Here is a 20,575-nt window from a genome sequence, read left to right on the forward strand (position 1 = left end):
CACACATTTAGAAGTTGTGTGACCATTCCCGCCTCCAGGTGGAGGGCATGCAACCCTCATCACCACTATAGGAAGCTCTGACCAACATCTCTGAGGGTGTGGACAGGGTATTGTCTCTACCTATATACCTTTCCCCTTTATAGTCTATCCTTTCGAGGATGAGACCTTCCCCACTCCCTGACAACTAGCCCACGCAACTTAGCATAAGCCAAGATCTGCGAATGACTGGAGGCCAAACAAACATCATCATAGGGGCCATCCCTCTACTACAACCATTGTATGCCTCACCTCTTCCCTCCTCGTCATATGCGCTTGATAACCCACACTATAATCCCTTTCATGTGAATGGTTTTATCCTATATCAAGGCCTAATCCTTGGTTTGCATTTTGCATGTCCCCCTATGTGGAAGACATGGAGCACCTAGGGCAGCTGGCTTGCAAAGACGCTCCCCGTTGTCGAAGAGAACATGCAACACAAGCTCCTCCGCCTGCGCGCTACGTGCCTACCCTCAAAAGGTATGCAAAGAAACGAGGTCCCAAGCGACACCGCCTTGGACGTAGGCCGAAGAATGCCCAGGCCAGGGGAGTAGAAGCTCAAAGAAGCACACAAGGTGTGGCAACACCGGTTGTGCAAGCCCCCAACAGACGCTCGGGCACCAGGTGCTCAAAGGCAAAAAGGGGAGCTCGAGACAAGGAATAATTCGATGCATTGTTCAAAAGCATTTTGGAAACGGTTGCGGCCAGAGACTACACCATTCAAGTCCCGATCAACATCTTCCCTACCCAACCTCACAGGAGCCCCTCACCAGCAAAGCCTCAGTCACCTGACCACCCGGACTCACCCCACCTCGTGCAAATCAAGTAGCCCCTATGATATACAAGCAACTTAGCAAAGGGCATCCTGCCATAACTTTTTGTCTTTTGATGGTTAAGGGGGCAGGCTCCCCACTTGTACACACTCTCCTCACCTATTGCTAATATATGCCGAGTCTTTAACAAGCACTAGAATAGGCATTGCAATCAGCATCATAGGATTTTGAAAAAGTAATATCTTGACATGATTGCATTTGTTCGTTGTACTTAACGCATGCGACTTGCATATACTCTCATGAATTGACAAGTGGATGCAAGATGACGCAGGTCTTCGTGCGAACATGTTCAATGTCCAAGTCACCACAAGACCACCAACCTCACAAAGAACCGTGACAAAGCCACGCTGCCGAATGTGAAAAATCACCCTTGCGAGTGCCCACATCGCATGACCCAAAGCATAGTCATGGGCTACACTCTCTTTCTGGGTCAAGCTCTACAGTTGGCTCACGACAGTTGTTACCTCAATTGTACCGACATCCCGTGTCGCAAAGAGGTTTACAATATCTCAAGTGCATCTCCCCATCTCAACAACTGCTTCTCTAACAATGAGGCTAGGGCACAATCATTACTGAAATATCCATTTCCTGAGCCTTCGAAGCTTGACATTTCCCAACCCATTGAAAGGCTGATAGCCTCAACATATTGCAATGGTTGTAGTCAGGCAAAAAAACCCAAAAAAAAAGAAAGAAAAAAAGCATAAGAAAAAGAAAAAACAAAACAAAAAAAGAAAAAAAGAAAAAAAAAGAACGAAAATATAAGAAGCACCCACGATCACAGCACATCACCTAAGGGGTCCTCAAATTAGGTGCGTCCAATGATCTTGGTCGGCTGGCTCCGCCCCTAATCCCCTAGCCCCTTAACATCACCCACAATTGTTCAGGGCACATTAAGGGTAGGACATACCTAGGGAGCTTGTCTCGTCTATGGTAGACCTATCACCCTGACGCATTCACACGATTCCTTCTTGCACTCTGCCTTAATACCATTGCAATCGATTGTAGTAAGCACCGCACGAATGGCCATGAAAAGTACACTGTCCTCATCACGCAGGTCTAATAGCTACTAGCTACTGATAGTACAGTGTCCCTATGTTCAATTATGTTACTCATGCAGTCACAATGCAAAGGATGTCGCATACACACCTCACGAGTACTTCTTCTCAACAATGGACAACTTTGCTTCATCCACACATCGTTATGAGAAACCAGCCCGTGGTCTTCTAACTACATAATATCTAAGTATGTACAAGCACTCACATAATATTTGCACCAAAGTTTATACACAGTTTGGGTCCTCAAGTACAGGACAATACTCTCAGCTTGCTTAGAGTTCGACCTATCTCCCAAACTAATTGAACTATATCTTATGCACGATAGAGAAGACTAGCACTACCCCTAGGGAGAGACCACCTATGAGAGGTTTTCAATTGCAGGTATTGAAGACTCCAACGAAAGTGCTGTTCGCTCTTCATCGACACTCAACTCTGAATTCCTATCCTTTATCATCCTGCAAGCCCGCCAAGAATCGTCATGTGCAGAATCCCCAACAAACCGCCACTTGTGCTCCATCAATGCAATCCCCACAATGAATAGCCCTACCACCAGCCACCCAAACTACCAACATGTCCCCAACGACCTTCCTCTCCACCACTACCAACACTCCTCCATAGCAACCACAGACGTCCTTACCACCCACGTCTTCGGTGCATGCTAAAGCCTCCTACCTACGACGGAGACGAGTGCCATGGGACTGGCACTCGTCTAGGAGGGGGGTAATGTTAACCCTCAAACAAACGAAGGTGGAAAATCCGAAAAAGCTAAAGCAGAAGACAAAGACAAAGGCCAAGGCAAAGAGAAACAGAAGACAAAGATGCACAAGGAGAAAAGTCCTAAATAAGGGAGAAAGGCACGCAAGGAAAAGTGCAAGTCAATACTTTAGTAATAGAGCGCAAGTGCATCATGGTTTAATTCAAGGAGCACCGGGCTCTCACCTATGCAATTTGTAAATGTAGACGGGCGGTGGAAAGGCAGCTAGGAAGATAGAAGGACAATGGGAAAAAGGGCCTAGCCGGCCATGTAAAAAAGGGGAAAAGGGGATGACCGCCCGAAAGGGATTTAGGGTTTTGTATATAAAGTTGAAAAGTGAATCAGAAGCTCATTCTTTTGTGTGGCCAAAAGTGGCTCTCCTCTTCTTCTTCTTCTTCTTCTTCTTCTTCTTCTTCTTCTTCTTCTTCTTCTTCTTCTTCTTCTTCTTCTTCTTGTTGCTTGCTTGAGCTTGTGCTTGAGAGAGGGAGTGTGAGAGTGTGAGGGAGTGAGTGTGTGAGGGTGAGGGACTGGGGAGGAGAAGTTCTCCATCTTCTCCTCTCTTCTTCTCTTCTCTTGTCTTACTCACGGCGATGGAGCTTGGAGCATGGAGCTTGAGGATGGAGCTTGCTTGAAGCTTGCACTTGGATCGTGGAGCTACCAGAGTGCGCGAGAGAGGAGGTAACTCGATTGGCATGGAGGTAAGCTCACTACACCCGTAGATATGGATGGCGTGTCGGCTATGTGAGAGGTAGCCATTAGTGCTCGACTTGGAATGCTTTAACAATAAGCGGTCCATGGGTCTTGGCGGTTGGGCGAAAGCTCCCGCATCTAGAAATTGAAATCGAAAATGTATGCATGGGTATCATTAGGAAAAAGTCACACCTCGCATCGGGTAGTTTGCATATTTTGAAAGGTAGCTGAAAAGGGTTTAATAATCATGAGTTGTCGGGAAATAGATTACGTATCTACATTTATAGAGGAAACAAGACAAGTATTAGGATCAAAATTTCGTAGATACAACATAGATTGCAAGGGTACATAAATATTCCATATAGATCAATTGCACTCCATTTACAATGAATGCATGTACACTCTCATTTGAATAATTAGGTCATGCCTTTTGAGTTGCATAAATGTACTAGAAGGGATTTTTATGAATAGGGATCTCACATCGCATTGACAACTCATGGAAGACCTACATTTAGATTTTGCATGGCATCATGAATAGCCTCAATTGTACCACATAATGGGATATGCATCTAAAAAGGTGGATTAAGATGCACACGTGAAATATTGAGCTTATTTGAAAGGAATGGTTTGGTAAATGAAGTCGTGATCGATAGGCAAAGCCAATGTTTAGCTTCAACCTAGCTAGGACCTTAGTCGCAAATAGATTGATTTGTCCTTATGACCATATTTTGACTTGGAGTCAACACGCCCTTTGGACTCTACCCCAATTGCCAACCACGATGGACCCAATATACTTTTAGTATGTATATCATTTTTAGAATATGAAACATCCTGAAGCTAACACAAGGAAGCTCGAATGTAGTAGCCATGAGGAGAATGACTATTCACCAAGCTACATTCGATGCTCGTAACTATTTCAGAATGGTAAATAGACTTGGTTTATGCTTGACTTGCAAGAGGAGTAAATACAAGTTTCTATTATCTTGAAGGGAGGAGACCCTAGGGTGAACTTAGAACCCGATAGAGTTCTAAGATGGAAAAGATGATTACCAATTGACCAAACAAAACCCTAGACCAAGATCTTAAGATAGGAACCAAAGGATAGTAACCCAGGGGAGCCGTCATCTGAAACTATTGTGTAATTGCTCTACCCTAATACATAGTAATGAGGCTATTCTCTATCCCTCGAAAAATAATGGAAAATGATGCCTAGGCAGGAAAGACCAAGAAGGGCGACACCAACGTCAAAGACGAGGACTCCACCTTAGCAGATGTCTTGAGCACTCGCCTTCATTGATTGTTTGTGCCTGTAAATCTAGACTCAATGTCTGCAAAAGGAATGTATGGCTCAAGCTCACAAAAGAAATTTTGATTAATGACCCAGGTTGAATTCAAGGAGGGCACGCCAAGCTACTCCCAGCTGACTGCCAACCCTAGCCAAGGGGGTTCCTAATAATCATCACGGGAACGTGGATTGAACCCAACACGAAAGGTCTCTTCATGGGTTAGTTTGAATGTAGGAGGACGCTTGGATGCCAGGGGGGCTCTGGCTATAAATTCCATGCCTCTAGGTCCTACTCAAACAATCTACTTGACTCGAGATGGATTCTCGAGCCCTTGTTACTAGTGCAAGGGTGCAAACTTGGAGGAAATAAGACACATCCCCACGGATTGCAAAATTCGTCCTTTTTGGATGGGACTTGTATTTCATTTAAGATAATAATATAAAGTTTACTTCCAAAGAACTTGCATGGATTGTTTTTGTGTGAGTGCCATAAGTTACGCAAACGAAACCTGTTTTCTAAAAGGCTTAATTAAGGAAGCTGTTTTTAAATGTCCCCATAAATGTGATAGGACCTAATTAGGTAACTAAAGAGTGCCCATTGAGGGAAGTGGGTGGGCAGAACCCCGACGGGTCAGGGTGGTCCCTGAGAACTCGGAGGCTTCTCACAGTATTCTATTGGCATTCGACCTTTAGGAATCGTTAAGTTGAAACCTGACTCATGCCATTTTAGGGGACTGGAATGGGACTGTGCCCTATGGGCAGAGAGGTTGAGCAACGCATCCCTCTCATTTCCCATTCTCTTTGAACCAAGTGCAGCATGGGTCTGCTTTGGCTTGGTATCTCTACGTAAAGTAGGATGTCTAGGATCCGACGCTAGAATGCTATTAGGATACATTGGCCTCTAGGAACCTAGATTTTAGGTCGATCCCAGTGGTTCAGCCGTGAATTTTCCATTGCGAAGTGAACTCGGGAACCCTAGGCGACAAACCCCGAAACATTCCATGGGAGTGCCGAGCAACGATGCTAAGATTCACTTCTCGATGGAGTGTTAAGAACGTGCTTGGGGACAACCGTTAGGCAGGCACATTACATTTCTGTTTATTTAGCTTATGTTTAGCATATGTCTACTTTAGCCTATGTCTCACCTTTGTCTATTTCACACATAAGATAGATCTAAATTATTCTAAAACTTGGATTCTAGCTAAAAACTAGTTTACATATAGCCTACCCTAGCCCTAGCCCATGTCAAGCTTATTCCTATTCTTGGCTTACATGTAGCATGCACTTATACCTATCATAAGCCTAGCCTATATTTATTTTCGCTTGATCTTAGCCTTACCCTAATCCTAATATATGTATAGTCTAACATAACCTATGTCTACACTTAGTTTCACTTAATCATAAGCATAGCCTACACTTAGTTTCACTTGATTATGGCCCAAGCATTGGCTATTATGCTTAGCCTAAAATAGTCAATCATAACTTGATCATAAGAATAGCCTACACTTAGTTTCACTTTGCTTACAACTATTATAAGCATTGATTGCACTTACCTTCACTTTATCCTATTCAAAATCTTTGCCTATACTTAGCCTAACATAGCTTAAGACTGACATCAATTTTTATATATTTTCACAAACTAAAAATTAGTGAACTTTTACATTTTAGTTTCTTTATTATGAATACTTATTTTTAAAACATTGAATCTTAATATTTAAGAAATATATATTATTGCAATGATCATATTTCTTTAAAAATCTTTTAATCTTAAATCATGATCCTTTAAGAATAAAATTAAATCATTGTGTTATTTATTATAAAATATTTTATAATTTTATATTAAATATTAACATTAATATTTAATATATTTAATTATTCCTTTAATAATGTTAGTAAACTATGTTTGTATTATAATTAATTTTCAAACAATTTATTTTTGTAGTATATAGTATTCATGCAAATGTTGTAATAATAAAAAAGTAAATTAGTATATGCAACATAGGATTCGTGAAGATGTTAGCATCAAAGGTCTGTTGTCTTAGCCTATATGCATGTGAGACCTTGCTTTAGTCATATGTGCCCCACAAGCAAGTTTATATTTAAATTCAAATGTCATGCCCTCTTTCTCTCTCTCTCTCTCTCTCTCTCTCTCTCTCTCTCTCTCTCTCTCTCTCTCTCTCTCTCTCTCTCTCTCTCTCTCTCTCTCTCTCTCTCTCTCTCTCTCTCTCTCTCTCTCTCTCTCTCTCTCTCTCTCTCTCTCTCTCTCTCTCTCTCTCTCTCTCTCTCTCTGTGTAATTACATGGTTAGGGATCTAAAAATTAAGTAAAATAACATGCATGATCATTTTTCTCTTTTTCTCTTGAGACATCACACACAAATTCGTAGGTCTATCATAACAAAGCTCAAAATCTACCTATTGCGAACATATGAAAGCATGTATGCAAAAAAGAAACAAAACCTACCTTGAAGCCATGGTTTTCTTCAAAAATAGCGTGGAGAAAAGAGTATGTGTGGAAGAAAAGCAAGTAGAGAACCCAAAAAAGCATGAAAATGGAGGAAATGCACACTTACCTCGATGATTTTACCATGTTCATGTTTGCTATGTTCTTTGGTCTAGAATGTGTAAGAGAGGGAAAGTTTCGACTGTAGGTTAATTTTTATTGATGTTCATATGCATGTTTCTACATATTGGGAAACACATCAACACATATTTCAATGCTAAGATTAGCTAAGATAGCAAGAATGTGTTTTTTAAACTATGCTATGTTAGAATCTACCATTGATAAACCCTTCATATGTTATAGTGTAGGTTCTAGGAATTCAATATTGCCTCCATAGAAACATAAACTCTACGTTGCTTCAATATAACATATGCACATTCATCTTCTAAAAGAGGGTTAGAACAGAACTGAGAATCTGTTTGATGAGGTTCTAGCAATCCATCAAAGTTAGACAATCTTTGCCCATGTAGTCGTAAAAGATCTTGATGATGCAATAAAGCCTTATTTGATGCCTCTTGTTGTAGAATTGCAGAAGATACATGCACATATTCTAGCTAAAATTTATATAGAATATCCTCTACCATTGGTGCCATAAACCTATCCCAAAGCTAACTAGACTGAGTAGGCTTACAAAAAAGACCAAAATTGCAGCAAAGAAAGCACGCAACTCAGCACCAATTTTCATAAAGGTAGCTTTTTCCAAGCACAAAGCACACTCATCATCACCCTCTAACACGCCCTTTGCAATGCAACATTCCTTAAAAGTATTGTATATCACATTGCCAACAATACACAAATCCTCAAAACATATACATCCTTGAGACACTGTTAAGAGCATTCACAAGTAATAATGCTCACCACATGTAGGTGGCACAAAGTATATTCGGCCACATGTATTTCCATGCTTTCTCTTTGTCCACACCTTTCGTTGTCCATCAACACCCCCAATACACTAGGAAGTCTTGGTAGTGAATAACTCAAGCCTCTAGATGAATAAGATTGCATGTAAACCACTCTGTAAGAGTGGTTTTCTTGATATCTTCATTATGCATAACATCTGATATATTGTTCGTATCTTGAAACACCACACAATTCTCACAAAGGCAAGTGCACCTACAACTGTTGTATATGAGGCTTCTCATTGTGCAATGCATAATCATATATTCGCCAACATGGTTCTGAAGTAGAAACATATCATGCATCTAAATAACTCTCGATCTTGTCCACTTCATGGATGCTCGTACCATTCAACCCTGAGCTTCCAACAAAAAATTTAATGGTTGCACGATCATGTCCCTTGTATATATACTTATACAAATACATAATAGTTGTGCCACTATTGAGCATACCTTAATATTTAGATGTGCATTGTATTTTTTACTTGAGTAAGGATTGTATGGAACAATCCATCAATTATCAATAGTATTACTCTTTATTGTGATTGTGTTTCCATCATTCCATCTTCTATAAATACGATAGCCAAAGCTATCAATAGTTTTCACATTCACAAACCTCCCAAGAAATTTTGTAGTACATTGATCATCACTCATGCAAGGGCTCTTGGGATTCAATGCACTGCAAGGACCATAGACATTGCACTTTGAGATAGTTTCAAACAAAGCTGAAAACCTTGCTTTATCAATAAACTCAGCACAAACAAATCTATCATAATGACATGCTTTGGAGGGTTTAAAGGATGCTCCAAAATTAGCAAAGTATGAGAGTGTGGTGATCCTCACTTTTGAAACTCAATCACACTAACATAGCCTACAACATTTCCAAACAGATTTCTTTTTAACAATATATGCATCGTATTAGCATGTTTTTTATGAAAGACCCAAGTAATCAAATCAGGATGATCATAAGCAATTTGTCCAAGCAACAAAGCATTAGTTATCTCTGACCACTTTGGATTGCATATCATTGTTATAAAGAGATTAGGTTTTCCCTTACTCCACACTATAGAGATGGCATCTTGATACAACTGATACATGTGCCTTGGCCCACCAAAAAAGAAGATGGCAAGACCACCCTTTTACCAACAGAGGCACCAATAACTTGTACTAGTCCATTATCCATCATATCTACCAAGCCTTTATAAACTTTCAAGCATAAATTTGATTGATTCTAATGACACCAAGCCAACCTACATTGCTCTATACTACAATAAGCATCAATAATAAATTGTTGCAACAATCGACCACCACACAACATGCATGCTTCAGTGTCCTCACACACTTATAGTTGAAATGCATAAAATTGCATCTGAGTAACACAGTCCTTATTAGACAATCCATGTATATTAACTGGAATGTTAACATTGTTATAAGGTACCTTTACATGCCAACCATCATCACCCATGGGAAAAAGAAGAACATATAGCATTGGCATATATGCCCTATGCAAGTCTGAAATAGCAATACATCGCCCATCTTGACTATAAATATATATGTCTTGATAATCAAGAGTATTCTCATCGCCTTGTCCTAGCATGATAGCCCCAACTTTATTTGCCATTGGAGCTGAGCACTGTCTATTAGCCTATTGAACTCCATAAATAGTCATTCTTAAATCATGCGAGGGATTGTTTTGCAATTGCATACCCATATATCTAAAAGCTTGTGCATATACATTGTGTTGATGCATCATAGGTTGAAGCTCCCCAAGTAAATTTGGTAATAAATTAGGCTTAACACCCAATCGATTAGATAACTTATGCTTAGTATCATAAACATAAAGTTGTGCAAATCTTGGCCTTTCCTATCATTGCACATTAGAAAGTAGAGGGCCTATATGATTATAAATGGAGCCATGCACTCTAAAGGTATAAGAACTCCCCACAAACAGACAAAAACTCATCAACATTGGCACAAAAATGGCACAAATACAAGAGCACTATTATATGCCCATATATTATTTTCAAATACTCTACTTTGAGGGTGCATGCCATGCAACAATCATGCAATGACTGTGGTGATTGTTGCAATGGTGGCAACATTACTTTTCCATTTTGACAACAATGTTTACCAAGCAAAACCGATCCTTGCACTTGAGTCTCACATATCCACAATTTAGCTAAACATTATTCACACGCCTCAAAAAGACTTCCATGGAATGCACAATAATTGGGTCTTGAAATAGCAATATTGTAGTTGCAAAATGAATATCCATTGTAGGTAAAGCATGCAAAATGGAGCAAAAACCTTCATTTTGAGGGATAAAGGTTGGAGCATTATTGACATGTGACTCATCAATCATAGGATTTCGTAGATTTTGGTGATTTGTAGTATTGCAATTAAAATTCATAGCAAATTGCTACTCAATCAATTCACTGTTTCCATCTAGAATCCCCATGCAAGAAGGCATATTTTGCATACTATGCACCAAACTCTGAATTCCCACGTGAATCAAGCTATCATGAGTTACAGCTTCTCTTTGTAAAATGTTTGGCATCTAACCATAGCAAAACACATCTCTTTGTGCCCCCTCTGATTATATTTTGCCTGTAATCGAACCATTTCAGTCCTAAGCCTAGCAACTTGTCATCATCTATGCCACGTAGAGTTGAGTCTATGCCTATGAACACATAACACATAATATGTGCTAGTTGTTTGATGTGAAAATCCCATATTGATTGGATTCTCACAAAGCGTGCATGTCAAGAGAGACCATGTGCTCTTTTAAGGAGAGACTTGATTGGGATTAGTATTTTCAAAAAGACTTAAAGGTAGAATCAATTTAGAATCACATAATTCAAAACACTATAGCAATGCAAATCTAAAATGATATATTCTATATAATTAGACATCTCATCCAAAGAGAGACAATGAAAAATTCTATCTAACCACCAAGTGATCCCCCAAACCTATAACTCAAACCCAAATATATCATTCTTCAATAGGAATGCACAATATACCCAAAACATTAGGATTCTTAAATTATTTCCAACACTAATAACTTCCTCAAATGTTATAGATGGGTGTCACTAAGTGTGTGTGTGTGTGTGTGTGTGTGTGTGATCCAAATGAATGCATATACATTTAACATTATTCAACATTAAATTCTTTGCACATGATCTACATGTAAATCCAAATGCAAATCTCTAACCAAAAACTAGACATCTAAATGATTCTCAAAACTTTTTTCATTATCAATTACCTTTCTAAACACAATGGATGCACAGAGAGAGAGAGAGAGAGAGAGAGAGAGAGAGAGAGAGAGAGAGAGAGAGAGAGAGAGAGAGAGAGAGAGAGAGAGAGAGAGAGAGAGAGAGAGAGAGAGAGAGAGAGTGTGTGTGTGTGTGTGTGTGTGTGAAAGAGAGGGAGAGAAACCAATGCATCAGCATTTAACATGAAATTATGCTAGTACTTACGGGAGATTTGACAGAGATTGAAGAATTACTTTGCCATTATGAAAACAGTAGTAGAGTTATATCTTCACAAATTGCAAGAGGTAATAAATTTTTCTATAAGTTAACCTTTAAACTTGATATATCTAGTCTAGCTTATTTTAAATTTGTCACGTCAAAAGTGTTGCATAATTTCTTGGTCCACGAAATGCAACTTCACAAAAAGAAAGCACACAACATTACAAAAAGCATGTGTCAATGCACTTTAAAATGCTAGTAGTCAAAATCAAAATTAGCCCAAACCCAAATAAAAAAGGCAAAGAGAGAGAGAGGGGGAGAGAGAGAGAGAGAGAGAGAGAGAGAGAGAGAGAGAGAGATGTGTATATCTAAATATTAAATGCTAGATAACAAAATTAAACCATACACTAAGTATTTTATAAAGAAAATTACTCTCCCATACGTATTACATTGTAAAAATCAATTAAATCTTCTCTCTAGATTACAAGACACAATAAGTCTTTATATAGATTAAACCTCAAGAAAGAGGCATCACATTGTATGTACCCATTACATTTCACTCATTACATTTCAAAACTGATGCGAAGGATTTACAAAAAGGAAGCATATATCACCACAAAAAAGCGGTGGCCCAAGCACTTTACAATAAGCAAGACAATAGTAGCTTATAAGCTTCATCCTGATCGACAAATACATACTCAAAATAAAAAATTTGATCTAATCCAAGTCCTTATACATTGAACCAAATGTTGGGGAGAGAGAGAGAGAGAGAGAGAGAGAGAGAGAGAGAGAGAGAGAGAGAGAGAGAGAGAGAGAGAGAGAGAGAGAGAGGGGTAGGGAGGAAGAAAGAGAGAGATGTGAACATTCAAATATTATAATAAACCATACACTAAGCAATCTATAGAGAATATTACTCTCATATGCATTACATTACAAAAATCAATGTAGAAGGAGCTCATGCTCAATTGCCAAAAACCACAAATCACTTATTGTTTCAAGCATTCAAGCGAGCACAAATGGCTATCTCTCACCTAACCGACGCGCCTTCGAACCAGAGGGGGCGCAATCTCTAGAACTTGGGCACTTGAGCCCAGGCCTTCATCTCATGGTGGGCACCCAACTCGACATGTTTGCACTGTTATTCTATTGACGTGTGCATTGCTAGCATAATGTCCTCTTCTTCCTTCCTCTTTAATTCTTCCTCTTTTTCAGCTACTTTTCTCCTTCTCTCCTCTTCGGCTCTTCTTGATTCTTCATTTAATCTCTCAGACTCTATTTTTTCTTTTTTCTTCCTTTCTTCCTCTTCTTTTTTAGACTTTCTTCGAGCCTTTTGCAAATCTGCTTTCTCCTTTTTACTCCTTTCTTCTTCTTACTTCTCATGTGTAGTCTTTTTCTTTGCTTTCTTAGCCCCTACATGGCTAGATTGTGTTTCCTTTTCCTCATCTTCGTCATTTACTGTTCTCTCACTAGATTGTTCTTAAAACAATTTCTTGTAGAAAGAAAAAGATTATGTGCTTATGGATGATTGAAATGCTTAAGTTTAAAAAGAGACTTTTCCTTGAAGCAATTCTATCCATTTCCAGAATTTTATGACACATTTTCTCAATCATAAGTTGCTTTTTAATCATTCTTTTCTTTTGGATATTGATTGAGGCTTTGTTTTTTCCTTGCATATTTCATTCATCTTACATGTTTAATTCATCTTACCCCCTCCCCCTTGGAATTGAGAAGAATCCTTTCTAGGATTAAGGGTTGAGAGGTCAAGGGCATTTAGCTCGTGCTCACAGTGCTTTACTTTCACATGAGCCAAGCATAGAAGTTTAGATTGTACTCCAAATTAGCATAATGGTCCATGTCGAAAGGGCAGATGCTTACTTGAGTGATGTAGGTGAGAACATCGATTATGAAGTCACTAGAGTCTATTCTGCTGGCAATGTGTAGCTCCTCCTCAGTCAGAATTCGATCTAGCTGATTGTTGCAGCTTTGGTTGCTCTTGAGGATATGGTTTGGCCTCTTATGCGATGGGCTTGGTTGGAGTTGTGGGTGTCACGCTACTAGATGCTCATGAGGTCTTAGGGGCACTAGTAGGATTAGGTTGAGGCAGTTTGTTAGTAGCCAACTATGGTCTCAGTCTCAAGGGATCTATTTAGGCTATGCTGGCCTATGCATTTGAAGCTCTATGGGTTTCGCAGCCTAAGTCCTTTTTCGCATTGGTGCTTTTTTTGTCACATGGCTTGGTGTGGTCAAGTTTGAGGGTGGTTTTTGAGTAGTGCCTTGGCCATCTTGGCTTTAGGTACCCAAATCTAGGTATTACCCTCATAGTAGCCTTGAAATTGTAATAAGGTCTTGCAGACCCATCGTAGCTTGACCATTCGTCGATACCTATAGGTTATTTTGTGCCTCCAGATTTCGAATGCGAGTTCCTAGCCTTGTGAGGTTTTTGATTTCGAATGCGAGTTCCTAGCCTTGCGAGGTTTTTGATTGTGTGCTTCTAGGTGGCGAACCTTAATGTTTAGGCATCCATTTGAGCTATGGTTCCTGGGCCTTAGCTCTGATTTATGTGGTTTGCTGGCATTGAGGTTTGGCAAGTTATGAGTCATGACCCCCTCCTTAGTCTTTATGGTGGGTTTCTCTACCGGTGGCTTGGCGGACTTTGATGGAGTCATGTAGCTCTTGCTGAAAAGAGTGACCATACATATATTGTTGATGGCTAGGTGAATGCACTATGACAGGTAGTCGACATTGCACAATGCCTGCTTCTTAGATGTACGTCCTAACAATGATTCCATACCCGCATCCTTTGTATTTGGCAACCTATAAAAGATTATGGGTAGGCTTTCGGACTCAATAGAGATAGGAACATTGCACTTTCCCAAAAGTGCGTATGATGAGCCCCCATATGGGCTAAGTTTAGCGTTAGTGGGCTGTAACTGTGGTTTGCCAATTTGAACCCAATGATCGTGAGCCAAGATATTAAAATCAACGCCCTCATCGATTAATGCATCAAATGTATGTGTTTGCTTGGCAATGATAGTCATGCGCAGGTAAGCCAAAGCTACGGCTTCCTCATCTTCATCTTCAATTTCCGTGATAGTGGCCACTCATACCTTGACAGGGGATTCTAGCAATGGAGGCTCGTGTAGTGGGTGTGTGGGAGGGTGGTACTTCTTTATGTGGCTGTCATTGAAGAAGCCTATGCCCTCACCCTCTAGGGTTTCGAGCTCTACATTACTGGTTCGACTGATGGTGCAAACTCTAAAAGGTCCTAGCCCCCAAAACTTCATTTTCTGCTTATGGCCTTTGACTGAATACAATAGCATTAAGTTGCCTTGTTAGAAATCTCCTTGCTTAACGTGCTTGTCAAACCAACTCTTGAGTCGTGCATTCTCGCATATCATCGCATAGGTGGCTAGAAGTCAAGTCTTTGATGAGCGTTCTAGCTTGATTAGGCACTCTGTCCATGCTTTCTTCCCGTCCCATCTCTCTTAAAGAGCTATTCTCAAGCTAGGAACCAAGAACTCTACTAGTAGAATTGCTTCAGATTTGTAGGTCAACTTGAAAGGAGTTTGTCCTACAGTCATTTTATAAGCTCTTTGGTACGCAAGGCTGTCCTTAGTTTGTTATCCTAGTCACTACACGTAGCAAAGACTACTTTGGTTAGGACGTTTACTAGAATCTTGTTTGTGGACTTAGCCTAGCCATTCTCTTGAGGGTAGTACGGTGAGGATTTTAGACGGATGATCAAAAAGGTGGACAAGAGATGAGCTATCACTTCATTGATGAAGTGTGTGTATTGATCACTAACCAATTCAATGGGACAGCCGAGTCGTGAGATCACTTGCTCCCATAGGAACTTAGTAGTGATCCTAGCGTCATTTTTCCTTGTGGCTCGTACCTCTACCCATTTTGTGAGATAATATGTGGCAATGATAATGTACTTGGTCTGTGAGTACTGTGTTGCAGAACTAATTGGCCTAATGAAGTCAATTCCCGTTTCTCAAATGGTTGTCTTGCAATGATTGGACTTAACTCCATTTTGTCCTTTCAAATAGGTACCTTGGTTCATTGGCACTCGTCGCAGTGCTTTACAAATTGTGTTGCATCTCGAAAAAGAGTAGGCCACCACAATTGAGATTGTAGTACTTTGCGGACTGTCGTATCTCCACTAAAATGTCTTGCAATTCCACCGTGTGTCTCTGCAAGTGCATCATGCATTTCATGCTCGCACATGCATCTTTGCAGCAATCCATCTTGCCCTAGCCTATAGAGTTGACCTACTATCAACTGATGGGATTGGACTTTAAGAATGAATCACCTAAGTTAGGCCTTTTTGATGGGTCGTTCAAGTAGTCCATGTTCAAGCACTTGGACTATGTCATCTGCCCAATATGGCGCCAAGTCAGCTCTAAACAAATCTTGTTCACTAGATAGGTTGAACAGATGTCCTGGAAATTTGTCCGTAATGCCTTATATCTAGTGGCTTCTCTTGTGGGTATATGAAATATATGGTTAGCCATGTAATGCTACTTCCCTTTGCATACAACCATGGAGAAGTCAAATTCTAAAAGTAGAAGTAACCATCGAGCAATGTGGTCTTGTAGCACAAAGTTTATTAATGAGGTACATCAATGCTTGATGGTCAACAAAGAAGGTAAAAGGTGTAGCCAAAAGATAATGCTGAAATTTCTTTACAGCAAACACCATGGCTAAACCCTCTCTCTCTGTTGTTGAGTAGTTTATTTCCATATCTATGAGTTGTCTACTAGTGAAGCTCACTTGATAGTTGAGATTGCGTTCACCAAGCTGGCACAACACCACTCCCATGGTCAACTTCGAGTCGTCAATGTGAGCGTGGAAGGTTATGGTCCAATCAAGGGCTCTTAGAATCGATGCGGTGGTTAGAGCCTTTTCAACTCTTCACATACGCATTGGCATTCCTCGCTCCATTCAAATACATTCAACAATTTGTATAGGGGTCTAGTAATTAATTCATAGTTCAACACAAATTGTTGATAGTATCCCACATGGCCTCGGAACCACTGAACTCCTTTGTAATCAACTAGTGGTGGTAGATTGACAATGACCCTGAATTTCAAGAAGTATGTGGCAATGCCGTTCTTTGATACCATGTGCCCTAAGATGCATCCATGCTTTACCTAGGACTGGCACTTCAAAGGGTTCAACAAGAGACGATATAATCTACCCCGTTCAAAGTCTGCATGAAGCTTATCTAGGTTTTCCTTCTAGCTTGAATGGACACACAAGTTGTCAACAAATACTTCTAGCTCTCACCTAAGCATATCCTTGAATATGGCACACATGAGCCTCTGGAATGTGGCTAGTGCCTTCTCGTCAATCCGAAGGGCATGACTATGTAGGCAAAGACAGCCCACTCGGTAGCGAATGTAGTCTTATGCCTATCGTCAGGATGCACTTGCACTTGATTGTATCCTGAGAAGCTATCCAAAAAATTGCAGGCCTCTTTACTAGCAACTCTCTCGAGCATGTGCTTTGTGTATGAGGGCAATGGGTAATTATCTCTCCTAGTAGCGCGTTAACCTTCTTATAATTGACACACACTCTAATCTTTCCATTCTTTTTCAGTACAATGACTATGGGTGAGACCCAGTCTGTGTGCTCAATCTTGTAGATGAATCGTGCTCTTAACAGTTTATCAATTTCCTATTTGACAACGTGAGCGTGCCTTGGATTCATAGGATAGGGTCGCTGCTTGATTGGCCCCGCCTCAGGTGTCATGGGGATATTATGAGTCACTACACTTGGATCTATCCCTTTTAGCTCATCAAGGGACCAAGCAAAGATGTTTATATACTCTCGTTAAGAGAGCAATGAGACTTACTGCCTCTTCCTCAGTCAAGTCATTGGTTATAAAGATAGGTTGAGGTGTCTCCCCTTCCTTAGCTAGATTAACATCCTTGACTTTGGATGGTCCTTCTATTGGTTCACTCGCTTCCTTGTCATTTAGCTCCCAGTAAGATCACTACCCTATTGCCCTTCTTAAACTTCATGAATCATTTCGGTAGGTTGTGCAGCTTTATTTGCTCCTTAGCTTGCGGTTCCTTGGGCTGTCTCCTTCAACCTTCGACGCCTTAGGTGGACTAGTAAGTTAGTGTCGTATAGTATCATATCAATATCTCCTACACTCTCATCATCATTGAAGGAGTAACAATCCTCATATTCATCGTTAGAACTATCCCCATTTGACTGCTCGTCATCTCCTAAGTCTTGATATGGCGTTTCCTTTTCATTGATGACTAAGACCCAATTGTACATTAAGTTCATGTCGTACACCTTAGTCCACCACCACTTGGGTTCATTCAAGAGATCCTTGAATGGATTGAGACTGGCTGCTAGGTTTCCAACTAGCTTGTTCGTCGGATACTCTAAGATCTCAAGGAGTTCTTACTTGTTATTTGATACGTGGAATATGACAGGGTTGGGTTGTCTATGTGAGCTCCTAGCCATCATGGAGATTGGTACTAAGGGTATGCCACTAGGCTTACCAATTGCTCAAGTGTCTTGCTCGTACTTTTCATTATTTGAGAATGACAAATCGAGCATGGCTAGCACGTGCATCCAATCTAGCTCATCCTCAAGACAAGGGATATACTTGGTGAGTGGCCCGTATGATTTTCTAGCTTGCGCATCACCCTTCAATATGGCTGAGATGGAATTTGAGTCGACTGGCATAGTCTTCCAAGAATCCATCTCTACCCTTACCACTTCCATTTGATTGCTTAGGAAGATCAGACCATTGCCCTAGTCTTCTATGACTCGTGTGTTGTGCATCCAAGGTCAGCCTAATAGGATGTCGTAGTCCACTTTTTTCATAACTATGAAGTCTACGAAGAACTATCTCCTCATGCTACCCCTAATCGAGACAAGGCTGATCTTAAATGCGTTGAGTATGGAATCACACATCTCTTTGCCCATTGCCCTAAATGGAAGCCGTCCACTAGCTCGACAATTGTGCTATCAGTCCCATTGGGGTTGTTTGGTGTTAAAACACTTGATAGTGAGGCCACGCCCATCCCATTGCATGTCATGACCCGAGCGCAGACAAAGTAGGCTGACATATCACTGCCAAGGCCTAGCAACTTAGATGCAACCTCAATCGGAAAGAAGAGTCATACGCGAAGAAAAAAGAAAACCGATGCAAAGGTCACACTTAAAATTGAGAGTGCCACAACACTGCATGTTGGAAAGAAGGTCATAGAAGCAGAGGAAGAGACATATGCTCCAATGACTACTAAGAAGGGGAGTGCTAAGGTAGGGGAGTACCCCAACCTGAAGCGCCAACTAGAAGCCATTAAAAAAAGTGAAGGAGTGGGTGAAAGAAGCTCAAGAATACCTAAAGGATACTAAGCCCATCTTGGAGGATGAGATTGACGATCTCTCAAGTGTAAGCACACCCAATTCGCCTCCATGATCAAAATCGAGAGACACAAGTATACCACAAGTAGTGTCGCTTAGACAGAGTTTAAACTCTATGGGCCAGCAAATCAGCCAAGGCCATTAGCCAAGAAATGCAGAATCAGGAGAGAAGCAAGTAGTTAGTAATCTCCTCACAATGCTAATAACCACTCCGGTGACTCTAAACTTAGGAGACCTTCTTAGGCAGCATCCGACACTATGGCAAGAATTGAAGCAGTGGGTGGAAGGATCAATAGAGCGAGCTGCTACTGACTTGCATGAGCATGATGTTGTGATGCAGATATCGAGTTTGACACGGCACTCAGTGCCCATCCTTGCACGTTAATGCTTTCTGGGAAGGCACCAAAATGCATGCAGTGATGCAGATATCGAGTTTGACACGGCACTCAGTGCCCAAGTCCTTGCACGTTAATGTTTTCTGGGAAGGCACCAAAATGCATGCAGTCTTATCGGTCCTAGCTCTAGGTGATACCACGTGGAAGAGAGTCGTAGACACAGAGGCAAGAGTTAGTGTGCTTAGCCATGCAATGCTCTAGGCTTGGGGTAACTCGCCTATCAAGAATGCTAGATTTAATGTCACATTGGCTAATGGAATGAAAGTAAAGCCATTCGAAGTACTAAAGAATTTCCCATTGAAGAACTCTTGGGTCTGCCCTCCTTAGCCTTTGTCTTTGCCTCTACCTCTACCTAGTCCCATCACCGGTACTAGTCGATAATCCATGAGGATTGGATTGCCTCGTTGTCGTACAAGGTGTAAGGGTTCACATAGGGCTTGTCGTCATTCGGCTCCTCCACATAGTGGACTGGAGTGTCGCTCCTCCATGGATGGGTTATGAAAGGTCCAAGTGGTCGTGGTATGCCTATGGGATTTATCTCCATCCTAGGAATGGTTGGTTTAGTATCATTAGGTGCCAGGAGAGCCAATGGGGCTCCCTTCTCGAATATTTGGCAACCTATTCCCTAGGTAAGGCTTGTTGTAAGGTTGTGAGTATGGGAGTCTCCTCGGCATCATGGTTGTAAACCTACTGCAATTGGTGCATCATCAAGACCTAAGGTCCTGACGCTGAGCTGGTAGGTGGTTTTCGCCACAATACATGCATTGGACAAGTGGGCGCATAAACTCCTCATCTCTTGTAGTCTCACTACCTCCATCTTCATTTCTACTAGCTCTTGGCTCTCGTTAGCACTCTTTTCCTTATCTTGGCTACTTGGGGCCTGACCATTTGTTGGATGTGGTTGCCCTTTTTGAGGTTCTAGAGCTAAATTCGTCTCAGTTTGAGCTCCTAGAGCTTCTCTCCTTGAGCTGGTCATCCACTCGAATGGCCTCTTCAAAGACCCTAGTCAGTGCATCTTGTTGCAAGCTTGAGTTGCATGCCAAGGATTTGTAGAGCTCTTCACTGCATATTTCATTGATAAAGACGGTGGACACAGCTCTCTCAGTCGTTCATTCGTTTGTCAAGATTCTCTTAAAGAGACTCCACATGTGGGTAACGTAGTCTCGTATGTCCTCCTTGTCTTTATGCTTTATGTTCATCAATTGCACTATCAAATTGTTCGAGTACCCAGCCTCCGAGATTCTCTTAATAAAGAGATTCTTGAG

Source organism: Lygodium microphyllum, chromosome 8 (assembly GCF_053477565.2).
Source record: "Lygodium microphyllum isolate KBCC chromosome 8, Lygodium_microphyllum_v1.1.10, whole genome shotgun sequence".
Classification (NCBI taxonomy): Eukaryota; Viridiplantae; Streptophyta; class Polypodiopsida; order Schizaeales; family Lygodiaceae; genus Lygodium; species Lygodium microphyllum.